A 22,678-nucleotide genomic window follows, 5' to 3' on the forward strand; every position below is an offset into this window, starting at 1 on the left:
AAGGTTGGGACAGGTGGCAGGGTAATGTTGGCTGTGAACCAAAGTAGAAGCCATAAAGACGACTACATGCAGGTTTAGATGCTTAAGTATAAACAATTTTCTGAAGAGTGGGCGGTCCTGGGGTACAGTGTAATTATACCCTCAGTAGATCAGAAACCAACAGAGGCATTTTGGCTCATAAAGGTGCACTGACAGGGGCCTGCCTTTTCTTCACGACCCATCACGCCCTGTGTCGTGATGGGTCATGCTGAAGAATAAACACATCTTTAACGGGTGCAGACAGGACACCAGAGGGGCGCCGGTGCGTGCTATTGCACACAGAGAATTTTGAAATGTTCAAAAAATCTTTCACGCACAAATGTCATGCTATGTGGGGCGATCTAATCTCCAACACTACGTGCAGCTCATCAAGTGGAGTAAACAAGCAGTGAACAGAGCGAGTGGTGACGTCAGCGGATCGCATCAGAGCGCAGCTCGTCTGAAGGATTATAATAAGAAGTTAAATCTGTTGTAAACATAAAAATAAATACTTTAACAGCTGTTGACAAGAATGGAAGAACACGCAACTGTTTTATCAAGCCATGACGATGTAAACAAGACAAATATTTACCAATTTAGACGGCTAAAAATGCTTTCTGCAGCTTGCTATTTTATATAAGCAGCGTCCAGCGGAGAGCGCATGGCAGCCGGTAGAACAAAGAATGGTCATCACGATGACGTTCGTGCTATTGCGTGAAGCAAAGGCATGCTCGTGTCAGTGCACCTTAAGGGTTGAAAATGAAACCTAATTTACAATTCATCATCAGTTGGGTCTCAATCTAGAGTGATGCCTTGATTAATTTAAATTGACTGCAGAGGTACTTGAACAATTATTTGGTAATTCAAATGAAATAAGCAAGAGTGTTCAAATCTGCAACTCCCTCAATGATCGGATCGCACTTCTGATTCTTCTTTAAAGTGGGTGGGGAATATAGTTGAGTTCACTGTGCATTTGTCCAAACATTTAGCACTATATCTTCAACGTCCTTGGTCCCAAACTAACCGATTTTAGCACCAGTGTGGCAAACAATTGCCACAGAAACAGTGACCTGATTTGGATATTAATTAAATTAGAGTCATAGAGTGCAAAATCATACTTTGAGTCATAGAAAGTATATTACTTAAGCTATGCACAAAATGTTAACTGAACCTACAACAACACACCCGCCAGTCCCCAGATGACCTATTTACAGCACCAGTCACACAGTTGGACACACTTTTCCATTCAATTTTTCCCATTCAAGAATCTCTTACAGAATTTTATCCAGACCACCGTGGGAGATTTGCTGGATCAATATATCAAATGAGATACACTGATGATAGTGGTCTTAATTCTAGTTTGTGTTTTAGAGGGTGGTGGCCAAGTGGAATGCGCTTGGTTTCAGTGCGGAAGCTTCCCGTTTCAAACCTCACTCCTGCCACATTTCTTCATGTAATGTGGAGTTGTATCAGGAAGGGTATCCGGCATAAAAGTTGTGCCAATTCAACAGGCAGATGATTTCAGATTTCCTGTGGTGGCCCCGAGTGCAAACGAGGGAGCAGCCAGAAGGACTTGCTATTGTCAGTATATTTCATTTATTCTGCCATATTTTAACACAACACATACTTTTTTTTTTTTAGCTAAACGTGTTATAGATGAAGTTTTAAACATTAATGAAGCAACAAACAACTAATTTCTATTTGAAACACACAATCCATCTGTCTGTTTAGAGATGTTTTGCTTAAATGTTGTGGCACAATGTTCACTGGGATGTGGAAGACTTACATGGATTTCTGCATACTACATTTGCGTTCTGCCTGCGGTTGGTTGAGTCTGCAGTACGTGTGCGGCGCTGACAGCGTCCAGGCAGATGAACAATTCTTTAGCTCTCACTCTGCAGCAGCACATTTCAGATTCAGCAGAATGAACCGCTATGCAGCAAACAGGCAACAGGTCGATTCTGGCTGGATGTTGGTGTTAAAACGCAACTGAATGGCAAATCAGATTGTCAGTAATAAGATCATCATCACATCAGGTCAGGCCGGGTCTGGGTCGCGAATCACCACTTAGTGTTTGTGTGTCAGGTCATGCGGATTGGCTCTTCAATTTCAATTTGTTTTCATTTATATAGCGCAAAATCACAACAGCGTTGCCTCAAGGCGCTTCACACAAGTAAGCTCTAACCTCACCAACCCCCAGAGCAACAGTGGTAAGGAAAAACCTCCTCTGAGAAAGAAGCCTCAAGCAGACCAGACTCAAAGGGGTGACCCTCTGCTTCGACCATGTTACGAACAGAAATTGCAAAACAATTCACAAAATGAACGTACAGGAAATGCTGTTGGTGCACAGGACAGGAGGGTCTCCAGCACAAATACCACACCCATCTCTGGATGGAGCTGCACCTTAAACAGAGAGAAAAAACAGAATCAAGCATCAGAAAGACAAGAAATACAGTATAATTTGTCAGTATTAAACAACAAGAAAAGCAGGAAATACTAAGGTGATCGCCGGCCACTAACCCTAAGCTTTACTAAAAGACCCAGAATTTAGGTAAAGTTGAGGCTGCAGCACGCTCCATTTCCTAATAAAATGAATTAAAAGAGTAAAAAGCGTAGAACTATACTATGCCAGTATGCTAGCCATACGAAAGAGAAAATAAGTGCGTCTTAAGTCTGGACTTGAAAGTCTCCACAGAATCTGACTGTTTTATTGAAGCAGGGAGATCATTCCACAGAACAGGGGCACGATAAGAGAAAGCTCTGTGACCCGCAGACTTCTGATTCACCCCAGGGACACAAAGTAGTCCTGCACCCTGAGAACGTAAAGCCCGGGCCAGTACGTAAGGTTTAATTAGGTCAGCTAGGTAGGGAGGTGCCAGTTTTATAGACCAGTAGCAGAACCTTAAACTCTGATCTCACTGGGACTTGAAGTCAGTGAAGAGACGCCAAAATGGGTGTAATGTGGTCGAACGTTCTGCTTCATGTCAAAACTCTGGCTGCAGCATTTTGAACCAACTGGAGAGCCCTAATGCTGGACTGTGGTAAACCAGAAAACAGAACATTGCAGTAGTCCAATCTAGAAGAGATAAACAAATGGATCAGGGTCTTGCATCAGCCATAGACAGGATGGGATGAATCTTCGCTATATTTTGCAGGTGGAAGAAAGTAGTCCTCGTAATATTCCTAATGTGGAGGTCAAAGGACAACATAGGATCAAAAATTACCCCAAGGTTCCTCGCTTTGACAGTGTGATGTATGACACACGAACCTAGGCTAAGAGTTAACTGGTCAAATTGATGCCGATGAACTTCTCACTGATGCAAGGCAATCTTCTAAAGATTTTTATGTGAATGAGATTACCAGCAGTTATCGGCATGTATAACTGAGTATCATCAGCATAGCAGTGAAAGGTAATCCCGACTGGTCAAGCATGACGTCAACCACGCAAGGGCACTCCCAGTAATCCCAATGTGATTTTCCACCCTATCAAGTAGAATATGATGATCCACAGTATCAAATGCAGTACTGAGATCTAACAGCACCAGAACTGTAGTGTTGTCTGAATCTATTGCAAGCAGAAGATCATTCACCACTTCAGTAAGAGCCGTCTCTGTAGAATGATATTTTCTAAAAGCAGACTGCAGTGGCTCAAAGAGATTTTTCTCAGTAAGATAGTCCATGAGCTGCCGTGACACCTCTTTTTCCTCTTTAGCCTCCCAATATATAGGCCGAGGTTCAATTCCAGGTTTGTGCTTCAGACTCCCTGTCTGTGGCCATGGACAATACAGTCCAGTCCCTAAACCTACATTCCTGCTTATAAACCAGCCAGCAAGCAGACGTGGGTGAGAGCATAACCTCCCCGGCACAAGTGGTCTCTTAGACCAACTGGTGCTTGTGGTTATCCCAGAATTGCATAGTATGACGCAAATTAGAGTCTGTGACTCCCCTGGACGGAATGTTACCCAGACGCAGGTTATATCCCCAGCAAAGGCCGGTACCCATTCATATTTGGGTGAACTGGGATGATGCAGATGAAGTGTCTTGTCCAAATCAAATCAAATCAATTTTATTTATATAGTGCCAAATCACAACAAACAGTTGCCCCAAGGTGCTTTATATTGTAAGGGGCCAAGTACAATAACTTCAGTTTTATCTGAGTTTAAAAGCAGGAAATTAGAGGTCATCCATGTCTTTATGTCTGTAAGACAATCCTGCAGTTTAGCTAATTGGTGTGTGTCCTCTGGCTTCATGGATAGATAAAGCTGGGTATCATCTGCGTAACAACGAAAATTTAAGCATTGCTGTCTAATATGACCCCCTGTGAGCATTGCTTGCTCACAGGGGGTCGTTTTGACCGTTGGGGTTTTACATAATTATTGTATGGCCTTGCCTTACAATATAAAGCGCCTTGGGGCAACTGTTTGTTGTGATTTGGCGCTATATAAAAAAATTGATTGATTGATTGATTAATAATACTGCCTAAGGGAAGCATGTATAAAGTGAATAAAATTGGTCCTAGCACAGAACCTTGTGGAACTCCATAATTAACCTTAGTCTGTGAAGAAGATTCCCCATTTACATGAACAAATTGTAATCTATTAGATAAATATGATTCAAACCACCGCAGCGCAGTGCCTTTAATTCCTATGGCATGCTCTAATCTCTGTAATAAAATTTTATGGTCAATCAATCAATCAATCAATTTTTTTATATAGCGCCAAATCACAACAAACAGTTGCCCCAAGGCGCTTTATATTGTAAGGCAAGGCCATACAATAATTATGTAAAACCCCAACGGTCAAAACGACCCCTTGTGAGCAAGCACTTGGCTACAGTGGGAAGGAAAAACTCCCTTTTAACAGGAAGAAACCTCCAGCAGAACCAGGCTCAGGGAGGGGCAGTCTTCTGCTGGGACTGGTTGGGGCTGAGGGAGAGAACCAAGAAAAAGACATGCTGTGGAGGGGAGCAGAGATCGATCACTATGATTAAATGCAGGAGTGGTGCATACAGAGCAAAAAGAGAAAGAAACAGTGCATCATGGGAACCCCCCAGCAGTCTACGTCTATAGCAGCATAACTAAGGGATGTTCAGGGTCACCTGATCCAGCCCTAACTATAAGCTTTAGCAAAAAGGAAAGTTTTAAGCCTAATCTTAAAAGTAGAGAGGGTGTCTGTCTCCCTGATCTGAATTGGGAGCTGGTTCCACAGGAGAGGAGCCTGAAAGCTGAAGGCTCTGCCTCCCATTCTACTCTTACAAACCCTAGGAACTACAAGTAAGCCTGCAGTCTGAGAGCGAAGCGCTCTATTGGGGTGATATGGTACTACGAGGTCCCTAAGATAAGATGGACCTGATTATTCAAAACCTTATAAGTAAGAAGAAGAATTTTAAATTCTATTCTAGAATTAACAGGAAGCCAATGAAGAGGAGGCCAATATGGGTGAGATATGCTCTCTCCTTCTAGTCCCCGTCAGTACTCTAGCTGCAGCATTTTGAATTAACTGAAGGCTTTTTAGGGAACTTTTAGGACAACCTGATAATAATGAATTACAATAGTCCAGCCTAGAGGAAATAAATGCATGAATTAGTTTTTCAGCATCACTCTGAGACAAGACCTTTCTGATTTTAGAGATATTGCGTAAATGCAAAAAAGCAGTCCTACATATTTGTTTAATATGCGCTTTGAATGACATATCCTGATCAAAAATGACTCCAAGATTTCTCACAGTATTACTAGAGGTCAGGGTAATGCCATCCAGAGTAAGGATCTGGTTAGACACCATGTTTCTAAGATTTGTGGGGCCAAGTACAATAACTTCAGTTTTATCTGAGTTTAAAAGCAGGAAATTAGAGGTCATCCATGTCTTTATGTCTGTAAGACAATCCTGCAGTTTAGCTAATTGGTGTGTGTCCTCTGGCTTCATGGATAGATAAAGCTGGGTATCATCTGCGTAACAATGAAAATTAAGCAATACCGTCTAATAATACTGCCTAAGGGAAGCATGTATAAAGTAAATAAAATTGGTCCTAGCACAGAACCTTGTGGAACTCCATAATTAACTTTAGTCTGTGAAGAAGATTCCCCATTTACATGAACAAATTGTAATCTATTAGACAAATATGATTCAAACCACCGCAGCGCAGTGCCTTTAATACCTATGGCATGCTCTAATCTCTGTAATAAAATGTTATGGTCAACAGTATCAAAAGCAGCCACTGAGGTCTAACAGAACAAGCACAGAGATGAGTCCACTGTCCGAGGCCATAAGAAGATCATTTGTAACCTTCACTAATGCTGTTTCTGTACTATGATGAATTCTAAAACCTGACTGAAACTCTTCAAATAGACCATTCCTCTGCAGATGATCAGTTAGCTGTTTTACAACTACCCTTTCAAGAATTTTTGAGAGAAAAGGAAGGTTGGAGATTGGCCTATAATTAGCTAAGATAGCTGGGTCAAGTGATGGCTTTTTAAGTAATGGTTTAATTACTGCCACCTTAAAAGCCTGTGGTACATAGCCAACTAACAAAGATAGATTGATCATATTTAAGATCGAAGCATTAAATAATGGTAGGGCTTCCTTGAGCAGCCTGGTAGGAATGGGGTCTAATAAACATGTTGATGGTTTGGATGAAGTAACTAATGAGAATAACTCAGACAGAACAATCGGAGAGAAAGAGTCTAACCAAATACCGGCATCACTGAAAGCAGCCAAAGATAACGATACGTCTTTGGAGATCGTTATGAGTAATTTTTTCTCTAATAGTTAAAATTTTGTTAGCAAAGAAAGTCATGAAGTCATTACTAGTTAAAGTTAATGGAATACTCAGCTCAATAGAGCTCTGACTCTTTGTCAGCCTGGCTACAGTGCTGAAAGAAACTGGGGTTGTTCTTATTTTATTCAATTAGTGATGAGTAGAAAGATGTCCTAGCTTTACGGAGGGCTTTTTTATAGAGCAACAGACTCTTTTTCCAGGCTAAGTGAGATCTTCTAATTAGTGAGACGCCATTTCCTCTCCAACTTACGGGTTATCTGCTTTAAGCTACGAGTTTGTGAGTTATACCACGGAGTCAGACCACTTCTGATTTAAAGCTCTCTTTTTCAGAGGAGCTACAGCATCCAAAGTTGTCTTCAATGAGGATGTAAAACTATTGACGAGATACTCTATCTCCCTTACAGAGTTTAGGTAGCTACTCTGCACTGTGTTGGTATATGGCATTAGAGAACATAAAGAAGGAATCATATCCTTAAACCTAGTTACAGCGCTTCTGAAAGACTTCTAGTGTAATGAAACTTATTCCCCCACTGCTGGGTAGTCCATCAGAGTAAATGTAAATGTTATTAAGAAATGATCAGACAGAAGGGAGTTTTCAGGGAATACTGTTAAGTCTTCTATTTCCATACCATAAGTCAGAACAGATCTAAGATATGATTAAAGTGGTGGGTGGACTCATTTACTTTTTGAGCAAAGCCAATAGAGTCTAATAATAGATTAAATGCAGTGTTGAGGCTGTCATTCTCAGCATCTGTGTGGATGTTAAAATCGCCCACTATAATTATCTTATCTGAGCTAAGCACTAAGTCAGACAAAAGGTCTGAAAATTCCACAGAGAAACTCACAGTAACGACCAGGTGGACGATAGATAATAACAAATAAAACTGGTTTTTGGGACTTCCCATTTGGCTGGACAAGACTAAGAGACAAGCTTTCAAATGAATTAAAGCTCTGTCTGGGTTTTGGATTAATTACATAAGCTGGAATGGAAGATTGCTGCTAATCCTCCACCCCGGCCCGTGCTACGAGCATTCTGACAGTTAGTGTGACTCGGGGTGTTGACTCATTTAAACTAACATATTCATCCTGCTGTAACCAGGTTTCTGTTAGGCAGAATAAATCAATATGTTGATCAATTATTATATCAGTTACCAACAGGGACTTAGAAGAGAGAGACCTAATGTTTAATAGACCACATTTAACTGTTTTAGTCTGTGGTGCAGTTGAAGGTGCTATATTATTTTTTCTTTTTGAATTTTTATGCTTAAATAGATTTTTGCTGGTTATTGGTAGTCTGGGAGCAGGCACCGTCTCTACGGGGATGGGGTAATGAGGGGCTGGCAGGGGGAGAGAAGCTGCAGAGAGGTGTGTAAGACTACAACTCTGCTTCCTGGTCCCAACCCTGGATAGTCACGGTTTGGAGGATTTAAGAAAATTGGCCAGATTTCTAGAAATGAGAGCTGCCTCCATCCAAAGTGGGATGGATGCCGTCTCTCCTAACAAGACCAGGTTTTCCCCAGAAGCTTTGCCAATTATCAATGAAGCCCACCTCATTTTTTGGACACCACTCAGACAGCCAGCAATTCAAGGAGAACATGCGGCTAAACATGTCACTCCCGGTCCGATTGGGGAGGGGCCCCAGAGAAACTACAGAGTCCGACATTGTTTTTGCAAAGTTACACACCGATTTAATGTTAATTTTAGTGACCTCCGATTGGCGTAACCGAGTGTCATTACTGCCGACGTGAATTACAATCTTACCAAATTTACGCTTAGCCTTAGCCAGCAGTTTCAAATTTCCTTCAATGTCGCCTGCTCTGGCCCCCGTAAGACAATTGACTATGGTTGCTGGTGTCGCTAACTTCACATTTTTCAAAACAGAGTCGCCAATAACCAGAGTTTGTTCCTCGGCGGGTGTGTCGTCGAGTGGGGAAAAACGGTTAGAGATGTGAACGGGTTGGCGGTGTACACGGGGCTTCTGTTTAGGGCTACGCTTCCTCCTCACAGTCACCCAGTCGGCCTGCTTTCCCGGCTGCTCGGGATCTGCCAGGGGGGAACTAACGGCGGCTAAGCTACCTTGGTCCGCACCGACTACAGGGGCCTGGCTAGCTGTAGAATTTTCCACGGTGCGGAGCCGAGTCTCCAATTCGCCCAGCCTGGCCTCCAAAGCTACGAATAAGCCACACTTATTACAAGTACCATTACTGCTAAAGGAGGCCGAGGAATAACTAAACATTTCACACCCAGAGCAGAAAAGTGCGGGAGAGACAGGAGAAGCCGCCATGCTAAATCGGCTAAGAGCTAGTAGCTATGCTAAGCTAGCAGATTCCTAAAAACACGCAAAGTGAATAATGTGTAAATAATTTAGAGGTGATTCAGCAGAAGGAGTGCTTTAGTTAAGGCACGTAAAGATTACACTGGGAAACAAATCGTAATCTAGATAACTAGATCAATCTAACTGCGCAGATTAAACAGCTAACAGATACAGAAAAACACCGCTGTGCTCCGGAACAGGAAGTGATACAATACCGCAGTGAGAGCCAACCACCAGTCAACCACCAGTCAACAGTATCAAAAGCAGCACTGAGGTCTAACAGAACAAGCACAGAGATGAGTCCACTGTCTGAGGCCATAAGAAGATCATTTGTAACCTTCACTAATGCTGTTTCTGTACTATGATGAATTCTAAACCCTGACTGAACTCTTCAAATAGACCATTCCTCTGCAGATGATCAATTAGCTGTTTTACAACTACCCTTTCAAGAATTTTTTGATGAGAAAAGGAAGGTTGGAGATTGGCCTATAATTAGCTAAGATAGCTGGGTCAAGTGATGGCTTTTTAAGTAATGGTTTAATTACTGCCACCTTAAAAGCCTGTGGTACATAGCCAACTAATAAAGATAGATTGATCATATTTAAGATCGAAGCATTAATTAAAGGTAGGGCTTCCTTGAGCAGCCTGGTAGGAATAGGCTCTAATAGACATGTTGATGGTTTGGAGGAAGTAACTAATGAAAATAACTCAGACAGAACAATCGACGAGAAAGAGTCTAACCAAATACCGGCATCACTGAAAGCAGCCAAAGAGAACGATATGTCTTTGGGATGGTTATGAGTAATTTTTTCTCTAATAGTTAAAATTTTATTAGCAAAGAAAGTCATGAAGTCATTACTAGTTAAAGTTAAAGGAATACTCGGCTCAATAGAGCTCTGACTCTTTGTCAGCTTGGCTACAGTGCTGAAAAGAAACCTGGGGTTGTTCTTATTTTCTTCAATTAGTGATGAGAAGTAAGATGTCCTAGCTTTACGGAGGGCTTTTTTATAGAGCAACAGACTCTTTTTTCCAGGCTAAGTGAAGATCTTCTAAATTAGTGAGATGCCATTTCCTCTCCAACGTATGGGTTATCTGCTTTAAGCTGCGAGTTTGTGAGTTATACCACGGAGTCAGGCACTTCTGATTTAAGGCTCTCTTTTTCAGAGGAGCTACAGCATCCAAACTTGTCCTCAATGAGGATATAAAGCTACTGACGAGATAGTCTATCTCACTCACAGAGTTTAGGTAGCTACTCTGCCCTGTGTTGGTATATATATACTGCTCCATCCAAAGTGGGATGCATGCCGTCTCTCCTAACAAGACCAGGTTTTCCCCAGAAGCTTTGCCAATTATCTAAGAAGCCCACCTCATTTTTTGGACACCACTCAGACAGCCAGCAATTCAGGGAGAACATGTTGCTAAACATGTCACTCCCGGTCCGATTGGGGAGGGGCCCAGAGAAAACTACAGAGTCGGACATTGTTTTTGCAAAGTTACACACCGATTCAATATTAATTTTAGTGACCTCCGATTGGCGTAACCGGGTGTCATTACTGCCGACGTGAATTACAATCTTACCAAATTTACGCTTAGCCTTAGCCAGCAGTTTCAAATTTCCTTCAATGTCGCCTGCTCTGGCCCCCGGAAGACAACTGACTGTGGTTGCTGGTGTCGCTAACTTCACATTTCTCAAAACAGAGTCGCCAATAACCAGAGTTTGTTCCTCGGCGGGTGTGTCGCCAAGTGGGGAAAAACGGTTAGAGATGTGAATGGATTGGCGGTGTACACGGGGCTTCTGTTTAGGACTACGCTTACTCCTCACAGTCACCCCGTCGGCCTGCTTTCCCGGCTGCTCGGGATCTGCTGGAGGGGAACTAACGGCGGCTAAGCTACCTTAGTCCGCACCGACTACAGGGGCCTGGCTAGCTGTAGGATTTTCCAAGGTGCGGAGCCGAATCTCCAATTCGCCCAGCCTGGCTTCCAAAGCTACGAATAAGCTACACTTATTACAAGTACCATTACTGCTAAAGGAGGCCGAGGAATAACTAAACATTTCACACCCAGAGCAGAAAAGTGCAGGAGAGACAGGAGAAGCCGCCATGCTAATCCGGCTAAGAGCTAGTAGCTGCGCTAAGCTAGCGGATTCCTAAAAACACACAAAGTGAATAATGTGTTAGTAATTTAGAGGTGATTCAGCAGAGGGAGTGCTTTAGTTAAGGCACGTGAAGATTACACTGTGAAACAAATCGTTATCTAGTTATCTAGATCAATCTAACTGTGCAGATTAAACAGCTAACAGATACAGCAAAACACCGCTGTGCTCCGGAACAGGAAGTGATACAATACCACAGTGACCCTACTGGTGGTTGGCTCTCACTGGTTTCCAAGGTCACAGACAGGTAGTGTGACCTGGAATCCTACTTAGGTAGGCTTTGTCCCACTGTTGAGCAGGTAGAGTGTCCTGTCCACAGCGGATTTGCAGAGTCTAATCCCATTCACACAACTGTATCCGGGGATAAGAGCCTGAAGGTTCAACATGCTGGGATAAATTCTTTTCAAGATCCCTCCTTATGATACCACAATGCTTTAGCACTGTCCTGCCGACAAACAAAATGACAAGCAACCAACACACAAACTGATTACTTGATAATGTTTCTCAAATTTAAGTGATTTAAAGTGCAAAAAAGAAAACGTAAAACCTGTATTTTTATATTACGAGGTCTATTAGAAAAGTATTGTTATTTTTTTCAAAAACCATATGGATTTGAATCACGTGATTGCATCAGACAAGCTTGAACCCTCGTGCGCATGCGTGAGTTTTTCCACGCATGTCGGTTGCGTCATTCGCCTGTGAGCAGGCTTTGAGTGAGGAGTGGTCCTGCCCCCTCGTCGGATTTTCATTGCCAGGAAATGGCGGAATGATTTGGGCTTTTTTTTCATCAGAATTTTTTCAGAAACTGTTAGAGACTGGCAGCTGGAAACCATTAGAAAAATTTATCTGGCTTTCGGTGAAAATGTTACGGGCTTGGTAGAGAATAAGGAGTGTTGCTTTAAGGACGGCCCCCAGCGGCTGTGGGGCCGCCGCGCTCCGAAGCCGCCATCGGCAGGCTGAACAACCATTTAATTTCTAAACGAATGGCTGTCTGGATCTGTGACCGTCGTGTGCCATTTCTCTGGTTATCACAAGAGCTGGACATCAACCATTTTCCGGCAGATTTCACTTTTAACAAGAGATTTTGTCATGGAAAGCCGAGCGGAGGCTTCGCACGTCACGATGGACTCGCTACTGGAGCAAGACAAAACCACCTCCGTTTTGGTCTCACAGGACAGCTTTGAGATGGCGTTCAGACAGCTGTCAGTGGTTTTTCCATCGAGTGATTATCCGAGAAATTGTGGATGTGCCTGGACATGCCAGAACATGTCCCGTAAGGCTTCATCACAAAGTTGCTGTGCGCCTTGCGGCACCGCCACGACGCGCGATGCCTCTGCTCCTCTTTCCATGACAAAAACTCATGTAACAGTGGAATGTGCCATTCATTTCCAAACTGGACGCTGTGTTTTATCCGGGACGTCGTCTGACTAGCACAGGAATTGTGAAAAGACGTGGACATCAGCACTTTTTCGGCACATTGAGACAGACGTGCGGAGGAATTCCCGTTCACATCTCTAACCGTTTTTCCCCACTCGGCGACACACCCACCGAGGATCAAACTCTGGTTATTAGTGACTCTGTTTTGAGAAATGTGAAGTTAGCGACACCAGCAACCATAGTCAATTGTCTTCCAGGGGCCAGAGCAGGCGACACTGAAGGAAATTTGAAACTGCTGGCTAAGGCTAAGCGTAAATTTGGTAAGATTGTAATTCACGTCGGCAGTAATGACACCCGGTTACGCCAATCGGAGGTCACTAAAATTAACATTGAATTGGTGTGTAACTTTGCAAAAACAGTGTCGGACTCTGTAGTTTTCTCTAGGCCCCTCCCCAGTCGGACCGGGAGTGACATGTTTAGCCGCATGTTCTCCTTGAATTGCTGGCTGTCTGAGTGGTGTCCAAAAAATGAGGTGGGCTTCACAGATAATTGGCAAAGCTTCTGGGGAAAATCTGCTCTTGTTAGGAGAGACGGCATCGATCCCACTTTGGATGGAGCAGCTCGCATTTCTAGAAATCTGGCCAATTTTCTTAAATCCTCCAAACCGTGACTATCCAGGGTTGGGACCAGGAAGCAGAGTTGTAGTCTTACACACCTCTCTGCAGCTTCTCTCCCCCTGCCATCCCCTCATTACCCCATCCCCGTAGAGACGGTGCCTGATCCCAGACCACCAATAACCAGTAAAAATCTATTTAAGCATAAAAATTCAAAAAGAAAAAATAATATAGCACCTTCAACTGCACCACAGACTAAAACAGTTAAATGTGGTCTATTTAAACATTAGGTCTCTCTCTTCTAAGTCCCTGTTAGTAAATGATATAATAATTGATCAACATATTGATTTATTCTGCCTTACAGAAACCTGGTTACAGCAGGATGAATATGTTAGTTTAAATGAGTCAACACCCCCGAGTCACACTAACTGCCAGAACGCTTGTAGCACGGGCCGAGGCAGAGGATTAGCAGCAATCTTCCATTCCAGCTTATTAATTAATCAAAAACCCAGACAGAGCTTTAATTCATTTGAAAGCTTGACTCTTAGTCTTGTCCATCCAAATTGGAAGTCCCAAAAAACAGTTTTATTTGTTATTATCTATCGTCCACCTGGTTGTTACTGTGAGTTTCTCTGTGAATTTTCAGACCTTTTGTCTGACTTAGTGCTTAGCTCAGATAAGATAATTATAGTGGGCGATTTTAACATCCACACAGATGCTGAGAATGACAGCCTCAACACTGCATTTAATCTATTATTAGACTCAATTGGCTTTGCTCAAAATGTAAATGAGTCCACCCACCACTTTAATCAAATCTTAGATCTTGTTCTGACTTATGGTATGGAAATTGAAGACTTAACAGTATTCCCTGAAAACTCCCTTCTGTCTGATCATTTCTTAATAACATTTACATTTACTCTGATGGACTACCCAGCAGTGGGGAATAAGTTTCATTACACTAGAAGTCTTTCAGAAAGCGCTGTAACTAGGTTTAAGGATATGATTGCTTCTTTATGTTCTCCAATGCCATATACCAACACAGTGAGAGTAGCTACCTAAACTCTGTAAGTGAGATAGAGTATCTCGTCAATAGTTTTACATCCTAATTGAAGACAACTTTGAATACTGTAGCTCCTCTGAAAAAGAGAGCTTTAAATCAGAAGTGCCTGACTCCGTGGTATAACTCACAAACTCGCAGCTTAAAGCAGATAACCCGTAAGTTGGAGAGGAAATGGCATCTCACTAATTTAGAAGATCTTCACTTAGCCTGGAAAAAGAGTGTTGCTCTATAAAAAAGCCATCCGTAAAGCTAGGACATCTTACTACTCATCACTAATTGAAGAAAATAAGAACAACCCCAGGTTTCTTTTCAGCACTGTAGCCAGGCTGACAAAGAGTCAGAGCTCTATTGAGCCGAGTATTCCTTTAACTTTAACTAGTAATGACTTCATGACTTTCTTTACTAATAAAATTTTAACTATTAGAGAAAAAATTACTCATAACCATCCCAAAGACGTATCGTTATCTTTGGCTGCTTTCAGTGATGCCAGTATTTGGTTAGACTCTTTCGCTCCGATTGTTCTGTCTGTTATTTTCATTAGTTACTTCCTCCAAACCATCAACATGTCTATTAGACCCCATTCCTACCAGGTTGCTCAAGGAAGCCCTACCATTAATTAATGCTTCGATCTTAAATATGATCAATCTATCTTTATTAGTTGGCTATGTACCACAGGTTTTTAAGGTGGCAGTAATTAAACCATTACTTAAAAAGCCATCACTTGACCCAGCTATCTTAGCTAATTATAGGCCAATCTCCAACCTTCCTTTTCTCTCAAAAATTCTTGAAAGGGTAGTTGTAAAACAGCTAACTGATCATCTGCAGAGGAATGGTCTATTTGAAGAGTTTCAGTCAGGTTTTAGAATTCATCATAGTACAGAAACAGCATTAGTGAAGGTTACAAATGATCATCTTATGGCATCAGACAGTGGACTCATCTCTGTGCTTGTTCTGTTAGACCTCAGTGCTGCTTTTGATACTGTTGACCACAAAATTTTATTACAGAGATTAGAGCATGCCATAGGTATTAAAGGCACTGCGCTGTGGTGGTTTGAATCATATTTATCTAACAGATTACAATTTGTTCATGTAAATGGGGAATCTTCTTCACAGACTAAGGTTAATTATGGAGTTCCACAAGGTTCTGTGCTAGGACCAATTTTATTCACTTTATACATGTTTCCCTTAGGCAGTATTATTAGACGGCATTGCTTAAATTTTCATTGTTACGCAGATGATACCCAGCTTTATCTATCCATGAAGCCAGAGGACACACATCAACTAGTTAAACTGCAGGATTGTCTTACAGACATAAAGACATGGATGACCTCTAATTTCCTGCTTTTAAACACAGATAAAACTGAAGTTATTGTACTTGGCCCCACAAATCTTAGAAACATGGTGTCTAACCAGATCCTTACTCTGGATGGCATTACCCTGACCTCTAGTAATACTGTGAGAAATCTTGGAGTCATTTTTGATCAGGATATGTCATTCAATGTGCATATTAAACAAATATGTAGGACTGCTTTTTTGCATTTGTGCAACATCTCTAAAATTAGAAAGGTCTTGTCTCAGAGTGATGCTGAAAAACTAATTCATGCATTTATTTCCTCTAGGCTGGACTATTGTAATTCATTATTATCAGGTTGTCCTAAAAGTTCCCTGAAAAGCCTTCAGTTCATTCAAAATGCTGCAGCTAGAGTGCTGACAGGGACTAGAAGGAGAGAGCATATCTCACCCATATTGGCCTCTCTTCATTGGCTTCCTGTTAATTCTAGAATAGAATTTAAAATTCTTCTTCTTACTTATAAGGTTTTGAATAATCAGGTCCCAGCTTATCTTAGGGACCTCGTAGTACCATATCACCCCAATAGAGCGCTTCACTCTCAGACTGCAGGCTTACTTGTAGTTCCTAGGGTTTGTAAGAGTAGAATGGGAGGCAGAGCCTTCAGCTTTCAGGCTCCTCTCCTCTGGAACCAGCTCCCAATTCAGATCAGGGAGACAGACACCCTCTCTACTTTTAAGATTAGGCTTAAAACTTTCCTTTTTGCTAAAGCTTATAGTTAGGGCTGGATCAGGTGACCCTGAACCATCCCTTAGTTATGCTGCTATAGACTTAGACTGCTGGGGGGTTCCCATGATGCACTGAGTGTTTCTTTCTCTTTTTGCTCTGTATGCACCACTCTGCATTTAATCATTAGTGATCGATCTCTGCTCCCCTCCACAGCATGTCTTTTTCCTGGTTCTCTCCCTCAGCCCCAACCAGTCCCAGCAGAAGACTGCCCCTCCCTGAGCCTGGTTCTGCTGGAGGTTTCTTCCTGTTAAAAGGGAGTTTTTCCTTCCCACTGTTGCCAAGTGCTTGCTCACAGGGTGTCGTTTTGACCGTTGGGGTTTTTCCGTAATTATTGTATGGCCTTGCCTTACAATATAAAGCGCTTTGGGGCAACTGTTTGTTGTGATTTGGCGCTATATAAATAAAATTGATTTGATCTGATTTGATATAAGATGCACGTTTCTCTGCTGTATTACAGAAGGTTTTATTAAAGTACCTAATTTATTCTTTTCCCTTCCTCTTCACTGTTAATGTTATTTTTCCTTTGTGCAGAATGACCATCGATTTTCCCGTTTGCCAGATTTCCACCTTTATAAATGTCTGATTGCCTTTTCCAGCATGTACACACCGTTTATCCAAACGGCCCTTCTGTCTATCTCCATAAGCAGCGCTGGGAAAATGAAGCAATTACTCATCCCCTCCTCTGGGTATTCACTTGTTCTCTTGCATAAACACTATAAATCACATGAACAACTGTGAGTGTTGGTTTGCCGATGCAGAAGAGATTGAAATGTAGAATGTCAGCGAGCAGCAGTGATGCCACTGCGTTATCGGTGATCACAACAACGTTGATGCAACTAATTCGGAGTTTATGCAGCTGGAAAAAGAGCCGCCTGCTAATGTGTGCAAGAAGACATAATGGGAGACATAATGCGTTCACTCCCGTCACTGATAATGCGCACTGCAAACACAAATACATTTTAATGGCGTCTATAATCAGAATCTTTATCAAAATGCTAGTGGACTATAAACAATAAAGTAAAACTCCACGCAGCAACAAAGTGTGAAGCAGCCCATGCTGGGATTTATTTTTTAAAGACGAGCAGGGCATCTGGGCAAGGAACAGGCGACATTTATGGTTTATTTGCCTCTGACACTACGGCTGCTTTAATTGTTTTTATTATAGCCATCAGTAGCATCAAAGACAGATGAGTGAGATTAAAGCTTAAAAGTGATCTTGACTGATGTAAATACTTTCTGCTTTAACATTAGGAGCTAATGTTTGCAAAGCATTTGAACTTTGCAGACAAGAAGGAAGGAAGGAAGGAAGGAAGGAAGGAAGGAAGGAAGGAAGGAAGGAAGGAAGGAAGGAAGGAAGGAAGGAAGGAAGGAAGGAAGGAAGGAAGGAAGGAAGGAAGGAAGGAAATGGTAAAATGGTAAATGGACTGCATTTATATCGCGTTTTTCCATCTGCATCAGACGCTCAAAGCACTTTACAAATAATGCCTCACATTCACCCCGATGTCAGGGTGCTGCCATACAAGGTGCTGACTACACACCGGGAGCAATAGGGGATTGAAGACCTTGCCCAAGGGCCCTTAGTGATTTTCCAGTCAGGCGGGGATTTGAACCAAGGATCTTCTGGTCTCCAGCCCAACACCTTAACCACTAGACCATCACCTCACCGACCATCACCTCCCCATAGGAAGCAATTACTCATTCATGTACAAGGTCCTTAAGTATTTGAACATTCCAACAGTATTTGAACTGTTGCTAAAACAACTTCACTGATTCTCACCAAATTTGCACCACAGATAGATATTAGAGCCCTGTCCCACTGGGGAGAGGATCAATTGTGCATGAATTGAGTACACAAATTATGGGTGTCGTTGTCGTCCGCAACAAAAATGGCCAAAAATGACAAATGTCCCAGTATGAATTATGGATATATGAGGTCTATTAGAAAAGTATCCGACCTTATTATTTTTTTCAAAAACCATATGGATTTGAATTACGTGTGATTACATCAGACATGCTTGAACCCTCGTGGGCATGCGAGAGTTTTTTCAAGCCTGTCGGTTACGTCATTCGCCTGTGGGCAGTCTTTGAGTGAGGAGTCGCCCACCCTCTCGTCGATTTTTTTCATTGTTTAGGAATGGCTCAGAGACTGCTGCTTTGTTTGATCAAATTTTCTTCAAAACTGTAAGGCACAACTGAGTGGACACCATTCGATAAATTCAGCTGGTTTTCGGTAAAAATTTTAACGGCTGATGAGAGATTTTGGTCTGGTAGTGTCGCCGTAAGGACGGCCGACGGCGCCTGATGGCGATCTGCGCTTCGAGGCGGCAGTGTCTCGCCGTTTCAAGTTGAAAACTTCCACATTTCAGGCTCTGTTGACCCAGTAAGTCGTCAGAGAACAGAGAACTTTCAGAAGAAGTCGGCATGAGGAGTTTATTCGGACATTCCACTGTTAACGGACATTTTGTAATGAAAGAACGTGCGGGCAGAGTCGCATGTCGGGCCGGACCCGACCGCGGGGGGTCGCGACAGGAAAAACACCTCCGTTGGAAACATTAACGGGCAAGTTGGAACATGCCCAAGCTTTTAAACAATTTCTCAGTTACTCACTTGTTGAAAGCCATCAAAAGCCGCCTGAATTTTACAAATGGTTTTCAACACGGAGGTGTTTTTCCTGTCGCGGCGCACACAGATTTGCTGAGTCGTCACGGAAACGACTCGGCGAATTTGCGCGCACGTTTTTCATTACAAAATGTCCTTAAACAGTGGAATGTCTGCATAAAGTCCTCATGCCGGCCTCTTCTGAATCTTCTCTGTTCTCTCACGACGTCCTGGGTGAATTAAGCCTTAAATTAGAATGTTTTTAGGTCGAAACAGAAAAATTTTGATAAAGCAACGCGCGCCGTCTCGAGCAGCGTGTGAAACAAAGGAATTCAGCCGAGAGGGCTGAACCACATCTCACTCAAGGCCTGCCCACAGGGAAATGACGTCACCGACACGTGTGAAAAAACTCACGCATGCGCACGAGGGTTCAAGCATGATTGGTGTAATCGCACGTCATTCAAATCCATATAGTTAAAAAAAAAAATAAAAGGGTAGGTTTATTATCTAATAGACCTCGTATTTGTTGTGAAAGTGTTGGAACACGGACCCACAACAGGGGGCGCAAATGAACGGACAATGGAGGAAGTCAAATAGCACTTTTACTGTTGTGAAATAAGCACAACAAGCACGACAGATTACAATAGAACATAATAAAGTCAATTCACAAAGGTGTCATGTGGGCAGGCTCGAAGATAGAAGACGTCTGTCCAAAGCAGAACCGGAACCACACGATTTCCTCCGCCACCGAACCCCGGGGATACTGGAGCCGCCAAGTCCCGAACTCCCAGGTGGCCACTGCCTCCGCTTGTCGGATCTGGTACTGCTGGCGAGGAACAAAAACAGTTAGATGTGGGTGCGTTTGCACCCAGCAACACGGATGGTGAAAAAAACCACCTCCACCTCTTGTCAGGAAAATGTGAGTACTTATCAAAAAAGGGTTCAGTACAGTCTCCAGCTGCAAGTACTCACCAACCACTGTCAAAACACAAGCAACAAAGTCACTGTCTGAAAGACAACACAACGGCTGAGTTCGTTACCTCCTCGGTAGAACGATATCTCGGCAAAGAGGTGGAGATGACGTCTTGCTGATATACCGATGCAGATCAGATGAGTGGTGACAGCTGTCATAGGTGGTGAGTGTCAGCTGTCACCCCGGCTGCTCCTGTGAGGCGGCAGCGCCCTCTGGTGCCTGGAGCCCGCACTCCAGGCAGGGTGCCCTCTGGTGGTGGTGGGCCAGCAGTACCTCCTCTTCAGCAGCCCACACAACAGTATTAATAATATATAGTGAATATATGATGAACAATCATGGTTATATAAGGCATGTAGTGAGGAAACTGATCCGACACATTGAGATTATCACAGCAGTATTACGGGCGTATTATGAATGCATCGCGCATGTGTTGCACGTGCACGGCATCTGCATTGCGGTTGTAAAATAAGCTCACTTGCTCCTTTCGGCATCACTACTCACACCAACAATACAGCCTCTGGAACATTTGCTGGACTTGGACAAGTTGATCACAGACTTAATGTTCATTTTGTCATGCAAGGGTTAACTGTTCATGAGTTTGGGGAGCGGGAGGGGGGAAGCTGCTCAGGGTGTGAGACAGTGTTTTTTTTTTTGAGAGTGTCACAGAAAACAGACTTCAGCGTGAGTTGTGGCTAAACAGCAACTCTTCCTTTTGTTGGTGTTAAATAAAAGTCCTGGATTGCAGCAGCTACGTCTTTGTGGATCTACACAGCCGGACCGGCACTGACTGGCAGGTATGTCGCTTTCTGCCACATATAGCACTTTGGGTTTACGTGACGTGTTTGTTATGCATTCACAGATTGTCTGTAAATCAGCTGCAAAGCAGATGTAATAAAAACGCTTTATTCGTGGCCAATTTGTATGCAGTCACTACAACATATTTTAGTTTGTGATGTGGACATGATGGGCACGATATATATCTGTTTTACACACTGTCCCGGTCCGCTGCCAAGCCGCAAATCCCCATCAGTTGTAGATATCAGCAGTTAACGGCAGATATACAGCGCATAGAGTGAGTATGTATTGTGTATGAATTGAGTATATATGGAGTATGTAAGGCGGATGTCATCCGCATACAGATTTTTGAACAGCTCAAAAATCCTGGCTGCGGACATGCATGCCTCTGTTGATGATTACGGACGTGTTCGGATGACGGCCGACTCATACAGGCATGTTACATGGATATTGCAGATGTTTGGCGAATATGGGCCAATTGTGTGCGCAATCCATACGCAAATCACTCCTAAACACCAGTGGGACAGGGCCCTTAGAGAATGAAAGACTCCACTGGATTTTGGAGGTAATCCAGATCTGGATTGGCGGATGTCAGAAATCTCGGACTGCTCTTGTTGTTAATACTAATCCACAAAGATTGGACAGACTGCGACCTTCTTTTAGTCGTGCACAGACGTCCAGTGAGAGTTTGCACCCAGCGGAGCTGCAGAGGTTTGCGTCTCTCCTCGCTGCGTGAGTGTAGTGGGTACTTTGAGTCATTCCACTTGTGCACACACACACCACGTGGCTCTGACAGAGCTTACACACCTGTATGCATCCACAAACTGTTTCCACCCACGTTCTTTTTAAACTTATCCAGATGTAATCTGACTCTGCGCAGCTCGGCACAAACTGCTGGAATAAATCATCCGCGCCAAATAAAACCAGTGTTCAAAACTGATGACACGAGAACGAGTGGTGAATCTGACACATACTGTCACTTATCTAAAGAGAGTTTGTTAATGTGTCATCACTTTAACTTTAAGGCCGAGTCACAGTACATACGAGGGAGGCTACTATATTTAACAACATGTATTTTATAAGCTCACATTTGGGCAAAATTACACGTACAGTGGCACTCATATGTTTTTTTCTATCTAATCTATAATTTTTGTTTCATGCAATTTGAATCTGCAGGGAAAATAAATCTCCCAGCTGTCTTGGGATTGCCCCTGGAACCCCGGGGGCGGAGTTACAGACAGGATTTGACCGAGGAGAGAGAAGTGTGGGATGAGCTGCTTGGTCTGCTGCCACGACGACCCACATTCGGATAAGCGGGAGAAAAGGAATGAATGAATGAAAATAATGGAATACATAAGTATGTGCATCCTTGAACAGTGCAGAATTAAATCATCACTTTACAGTAAATTGTCTTTAGACAGGACAGGACACAGAAACATGAAGATTTTAAAGTCACTGAATATGTCTCTGACTTCAATCAATCGATCAATTTTATTTATATAGCGCCAAATCACAACAAACAGTTGCCCCAAGGCTTGACTGACATCAATCATTAGGAAATACAGTGTGGCACTGTGGTACTATATGGTGGTACTGTGTGGTAAATCTGTGTCAAGAAAACGGTTCTCATAAACTGAGAGACTGTACAAGAAGGAGATGAGTGAGGGAAGCCACCAAGGCACGTGTGACAGCCCTGAAGGAGCTATACGTTTCTTCGGCTGTGATTTGGGTAAAAGGTGTGTACAGTGCAACTTTCATATTTTGCATCATCAGTAGGTCAAATCTAGGTTCAAATCTCCTAGGTTTCTTTGAGCAAACTGTAACAGAAATCTCGTGACTTCTTTTTAAGAAATTTCTGCTGATGCAAGAGACAAAAGTTGCAATGTGCAGAAAGAAAGACATCAGACTGTAACAGCAGTGAGTTTG

The 22,678-nt window shown here is 42.8% G+C and overlaps 1 protein-coding gene across 2 annotated transcripts in view; it reads right to left on the minus strand.

Moving 5' to 3' along the window:
- kiaa1549la (KIAA1549-like a) overlaps positions 1-22,678 on the minus strand; it is a 235,322-nt gene that overhangs the window by 34,177 nt on the left and 178,467 nt on the right. The window lies entirely within an intron of this gene.

Source organism: Thalassophryne amazonica, chromosome 8 (genome assembly GCF_902500255.1).
Source record: "Thalassophryne amazonica chromosome 8, fThaAma1.1, whole genome shotgun sequence".
Classification (NCBI taxonomy): Eukaryota; Metazoa; Chordata; class Actinopteri; order Batrachoidiformes; family Batrachoididae; genus Thalassophryne; species Thalassophryne amazonica.